Genomic DNA, 6,122 nt, shown 5'->3' with positions numbered 1-6,122 from the left:
AATGATCAATAATTGTATCCGAAAACCACAAGCTATTAAAATTATTAGTATATCGTCAGCTTTAAAACTGTTCTCACTCACAATTTTAGTGTGAATGGGTATTTTCCAAGGTTATCTGAGCAGCTATTGTTTTTGAGAGCTTAAGTTTTAGTATCATTGATTGGGGCCGTTGTGTGTTTGAGCATTGTTTAACAGATATATGCAGATTTTCAAAATGGCGAGGAAAACCACAGAAGTAGAATATGGTCAGTAAAATGCCATCAGAAGAAATGTGCCAGAAAAGCCTGAAAAAAGAGTCCAACCCCTTAAAGGCAAAATATGCATCCCCTGTAAGTTCTTCTTTAAGAATAACAGGCATTCTGACTCACTAAGGGACGTCCAACTTCCTGCAGGTCCAAATGCCACCTTAGTGGGGAAGAAGGGGCCGTGCACGTTTTAAAGGTGGGGTTCTTCTTCCAGTGTTCTGTAGGTCGAAATTTCATAAGATGTTCCTAGTGGCTGCTGAGTTGGGGACTATAAACTCTTCACCTCATTTTTTCCGTAAGGCACGGTGCTCATCTGACTTGCTCTGCGTCCCTTCCTCTCCACGAGCGTGCGAGAACCCCAGGGCAAGCACCATGCTTGTCAGAGTCACAACCATAACTCTGTCACCTGCTGTTATGTCTGGCATATAGTAGGTGTTCAGTGAATATTTTTGATGAATTAATTGAGCACTTTCATTTTATTAAATCATTCCCTGAGCCTCTCTATTCTATTTTATATAGTTTTCTCTTAGAAATGGCAAGTAAAGGCACTAGCTACAAAAGATTAAATACTGAAATCTCCATAACAATTTTTCCCTTTTTGTTCTTATTGGACTGTGTGGACTCGAAGGGCTTTTGCCCTGACTAATCGCGCTCTAGGAAGTAAGCAAAGAGCTCCACCATCACCTAGGAGCTTCAAAACCTTGAGGACTTTTGTCACAGTGGGTTTAAGAGTATTCAAGCTCATTCGGCACACGGAATGACCTGGCTTAGGCTGGCATTTTCGTCTCCCCCCACCTCTCCCTGAAGTAACACGGCAGTTTCTTTTCAGGGTCATGGTCATGATTCCTACAGCCTTTTAGGCTCGCAGAAGATAGCCCCACATGCTTCTCCAAGCTCACACGGCTCTAATAAGAGACAATCCCGGCAACACAGTGCAGGCTCTCAGCAGGATAAAAGCTAGTTTCTATACAGTAATATTTCTCTCTAGAGAAAATATAGTTTGTAACTCTGGCACTATCAAATTTCCAGGTCATCTGCGCTTGCTGGGAAAAAGAATCCTTAGGCAGAGAAGTTGCTCCCTGGAGGGAAGAGAAGGTAGCAATCGCCCCCTGAACTGCCTCTGTGTCCTGGAAGGACGTTACAAAGGGCCCGGGGAGGCCCCGCGCTGTTGGGCAAAGGAAGTTTGGGTGACCACTGATGGGAAGATCGCTTAAACGGAGTGACTTGCACAACCCTCTGCAGCTCCCCCACGCTGGCCAATGCGGTCATCAACCATGCTCTGGTCATTTTTAGGTTTAAGCTGCTGAGGCTGTCGGAGGATTAATAGGCTATTGCTCTGCCTTTCTCGAATGTACACACCAGAATCATGTCATGCCATTTTCAAGGGCAAAAGGAGGAGTGATCTGACAGCCCTGCAAGTCAACCGAGAATAATAACAGCCGAAGAGGACCCCCACTTCCACCCCTAGACAGCACAACCCCCCAACCGGTCAAATGGCTTTCTCATGTTGCTTCGTGTCTTCTGTAAAACCAGACAGGATGAGCCCTGCAAGGGAGAGTATTGCTCTCCTGCCTCCTCTGCCTGGCGGTCTTTCCGTTTAAACTCTCCTCTCTCCCCTTTGGGCTTTCCTGGGTCACCTTGGGAGAGGGGGAGAGAGAGGTCCTAAAGAAATGTCCACCTTCCACTAACCTCTCCCCTCAAAATACGTTCGTGCTCCCTGAGTCCCGAGTCTCACTCAGGTTAAGACAATAATCAAAGCAACTCACTGTGCCTTTTAGCGCTTACCTTCAGGTTTCAAACATCCAGCGAGACCTAGGAAAGTGAGAGGCAAACAGTCAGTCTGTGTAGAATTGCATCCTGGAGGGCTAATGGAGGTTGAGGGCTGTATCGTCCTGACTTGGTCATATTTACTGAATGTCTTACCTACTCTATTATCTGCTTTTCCAGATGTGTGCTGTTTTATTTTTAATTGCACTTATGTACCAGCTGTCTTATTCATTAGATTATCTCTAGCATTTCAGATGTGTCCTTTGAATTTTGTTCACTGTACACTTTCACAATCAAATCAACCACTTGCTTCTCCATCCAACAATCACCAAGCACGTGGACAGTGGAGCTGCTAGATTCCGTCACTGTGACTGTTGATCTCTTTCTGCTGCCATCCGGGTGATCAGTGCTTTTCCTACGAGCTGAATAATTTCCCTTCCGAAGGCAATTATAGAGGAGATTGGCAGTTTAATTGAAAAGGACCAAATATGTTGACCAGAGACCCATTCCTGGTAAAGGATGCCATGCTTGGTGAGTCGAAGGGCAGCAAGGATGAGAAAGACCTTCACCAAGACAGATTGATACAGGACCTGCACCCAGGGGGTCAAATAGAGTAGCAACTGCGGAGATGGCGGGACCGGGCAGTGTCTCCCTCTGCTGTAAGGAGGGTGTTGCTATGGGTGGCACCTAACAACAACAACAACAAGTATGTTTCTGTATTGAAGGGTCCCACATATTCAGAAGGACAGTTTCCACCCTCACCCCATCATTTCGCTAGGAGCAAAACACTCAAACAACACATCTTTGAAATCTTTTTGTCATTTGAAGATGCTGTATGAGTACTTAAATTTCCTAAAATCTCCACAGATAAACATACCCTAATGGATCCTGGGGAAGGATTTGCAGTAGAAAGTATTTCTAAAAAGTCAAAAATAAATGATACTTTATAGTGCTTTGGTGGTGTTTATATTTTACTTTTGCCCTTTCTGGCCCCCACACCCCCCGACTTAAACACTGGCCAGAAAACTCTTCTGGTTTCTCTATTCTATGCTAAGAAAGTCGAGGCTGCCTTATTTGTGAGCAAGCACAGAACTACTTAGAAAGCTCTAAGACTGTTACTCATTCAGACTTGTGCCAGGACAACCACATCCGACAAAATATCATAACCCCATGGGGTGAAAGGCTTATGGAGCTGGGGGGGGGGTGTTACTCCTTGAACTGGGGCCTGACAGCTGAAAGCAGTTTCTCTACTCCACACGCTCCTGTGTGCAGCGCTGGGTAATCAAAGTATTGCCCCTAGTGAAATATTTCCCACCAGTAACTCTCAGAGTTAAGAGGAAAGGGAAATATTTCTTTACCGCATCTGCCAAAAATGGAAGAAGAAAAGAAAAATCAATGGGGCCACACATATTTTCCCTGAAAGGGAAGATATCTGTTTTACTGATCATGTGAAGGATTTCCCTGTGCGTTTTCTGACCTTCTACCGACTTCAGTTAAAGATGTAAAGAGGGGCTCGCTCTGGCAGCACATGCACGCAAATTGGAGCAATACAGACAAGGGTATCATGGCCCTGCACAAGGACGCCATGCAAATTTGTGAAGCAATCCATATTAAAATAAATAAATCGAACTTCGACATATAAATTTGTTATCATGTTCCTATTTTCAGATGGTTTCAAACCAAACATCAAATATGATCAGGGGACTTCCCTACTTACATAGAGAAATCCTTCAGCATCTCTACATAAACTTGAAGTTAAAAATGCAGCGTCCTCCATGCGGCGTCCTCCATGCGGCGTCCTGTATGCGGCGTCCTGTATGCGGCGTCCTCCATGCGGCGTCCTCCATGCGGCGTCCTCCATGCGGCGTCCTCCATGCGGCGTCCTGTATGCGGCGTCCTCCATGCGGCGTCCTCCATGCGGTGTCCTCTATGCAGTCCCCAAAGCATCTCCTTGGCCTTGATAGTCACTATGCCTCTTATTCTCAAAGTTTGGAATTAGCTACAGATACGTCCCCATTCTCTCAATCTTCATTGCTGTGTTGAGAACCACCTTCTCCTCCCAGCCTTGACTCCTCGTCCAGGCATTACTTCCTTTGAGACACCCCTGGCGCAGATGCCCACTGCCTGCTTTCAGGTTGTCAGCTGCCATCGAGGGGACCCTGTCTATGCACCCCCAACAGCACAAATAACTGCCGTCTGGCGCACCATCTTCAGGAGTTGATCACTATGTCTAGTTTTCTCGTCTTTGTCAGGAACTTTCTCTGAAATCTGTTTAGCAAAATTCCAGCTTCTGTGCAAGACTGATGGCTGTCCATCAATTGCATGGACAAGGGACCAAACTCAGTTTTCCGGCCTGCTTCCTCGGAACCACCACTGCCGCCTCTGCATACATACAAGGGGTACCCCCGCAAAAAAGGATTTTTTTCCAAAGCTATGTATTTAAATTTACTTTTATTAAAAGACCTTGGGGGGGGGGCTCTTATAGCACTTGTAACAATCCATACATCAATTGTATCCAACATATTTGTACATATGTTGCCTTCATTATTTTCTAAACATTTACTTTCTATTGAGCCTTTGGTATCAGCTCTTCTTCCCCCTCCCCCACCTTCATGGCCCCTTGATAAGTTATAAATTATTGCTTCTTTCTTAACTTATACCAACAACTGTCTCCCTCCCCCCATGGTTTCTGTTGTTTGGCCTCCTGGGGGGTGTAGTTAAGTGTCAATCAGTTCCCCATTCCTCCCCTCTACTCCCCACATTCCCCCTATCCTCCTTGTATTGCTACTCCCATTCCTGTCCCTGGATTCCATGTGTCGTGAGCTCTTTTCTCTTATCCGTACTTGTGCACATGCTCCAGTCTAGCCCACAGTGAAAGGAGGGCCTGGGGTGATGATGGTGGGGGGTGAAGAAGCCTCAAGGAATGTGTGTTTCATCGGTGATACACTGTCCCCTGGCTGACTCACCCCTTCCATGTGACTTTTCTGTGAAGGGATGTCCCATTGTCTGCAGATGAGTTTTTGGTCTCTGCTCTGACCCCTCTTGTTCTCAACAATATGGTTTGCTTGTTTGGGGTCTGATAATGCCTTTTACCTGATCCCGTAGATACCTCATGATGGCACGGGCTGGTGTGCTTCTCCCATGTGGCCTTGTTGCTTCTCTGCTAGTAAAGCCATTTATTTATTGTTTGTTTGTTTTACTAAACTACCTTATCACCATCAAAGTACTCTCCATTACATTTAATATCTTTGTTAAATCTGTGATTCCATTCTTGGAAACAGTTTTCAAACTCATCTGATTGGATGGCTGACAGCATCTCCCTCCCTTTTTTCTTCACCTCTTTTATATCATCCAATCACTGTCATTTCATGTCCCTCTTCATTTGAGGAAACAAAAAGAAGTTACACAGAGTGAGGTCAGGTGAGTAAGGTGCGTGGGGCAAGAGAGGCATGCTGTTTTTGCCAAAAACTAGCGCACTGAGATGGCTGTGTGAGCAGGTGCATTGTTGGGGTGAGGCCTTTTTGGGTTGCACATGGTGATTCAGTCTTTTCAGAACCTCTAAACAGAAAGCTTTATTAGCAGTCTGGCCTGGTGGAACAAATTCCAAACGCACTATGAGTCGACATTTTTGTGCTTTCAGGAAGTTGACGGATGTCCATAACAAGGTTTGTCATCAATTGATATTTCACCTCTTGTGAAAGGAGAAAATCACTCATACACTTGAGTTTTTCCCATAGCGCTGTCCTTGTAAGCTGTGTTCAACATCACAACAGCTTCTGTGACATTTTTCCATAGCAAGAAACAAAATTTCTCAGACACACACTGTTATCTTAAATCGACCATCACAAAAAATGAGGTTCAAGTGAAAATGCTTTTACAAAAAAAATTCACTGTGACCAGAGAGAACATTCCCAGGCAGTGCCACTAGGAGCACTAACTCAGAGCTAGTTAATTGAGGCTCACCTAGCAGGGGAAATGCATACTGAGAAAGCTCTACACAGTGGAGCTGTTTTTTCTTTTTATTGGGGGGGGGTACCCCCTCATAAATCCTCTCTATCTGAGATAGATCTCCCCCATGAGCTGTCATATTGCTTGGTGCATCCTGTTGTG

At 45.2% G+C, this 6,122-nt stretch overlaps 1 non-coding gene across 1 annotated transcript; it reads left to right on the top strand.

Annotated features, from left to right (window-relative positions):
* Positions 1–3,521: 3,521 nt before the first annotated feature.
* Positions 3,522–3,627, top strand: LOC142427038 (U6 spliceosomal RNA). Its single transcript, XR_012779876.1, has one exon. It is a non-coding gene; the product is annotated as a U6 spliceosomal RNA (small nuclear RNA).
* Positions 3,628–6,122: the final 2,495 nt, after the last annotated feature.

The sequence above is a fragment of the Tenrec ecaudatus genome, chromosome 14 (assembly GCF_050624435.1).
Source record: "Tenrec ecaudatus isolate mTenEca1 chromosome 14, mTenEca1.hap1, whole genome shotgun sequence".
Taxonomy (NCBI): Eukaryota; Metazoa; Chordata; class Mammalia; order Afrosoricida; family Tenrecidae; genus Tenrec; species Tenrec ecaudatus.
Note: the sequence above shows the minus strand (reverse complement) of the source record. Positions and strands in the feature narration are given on the sequence as shown.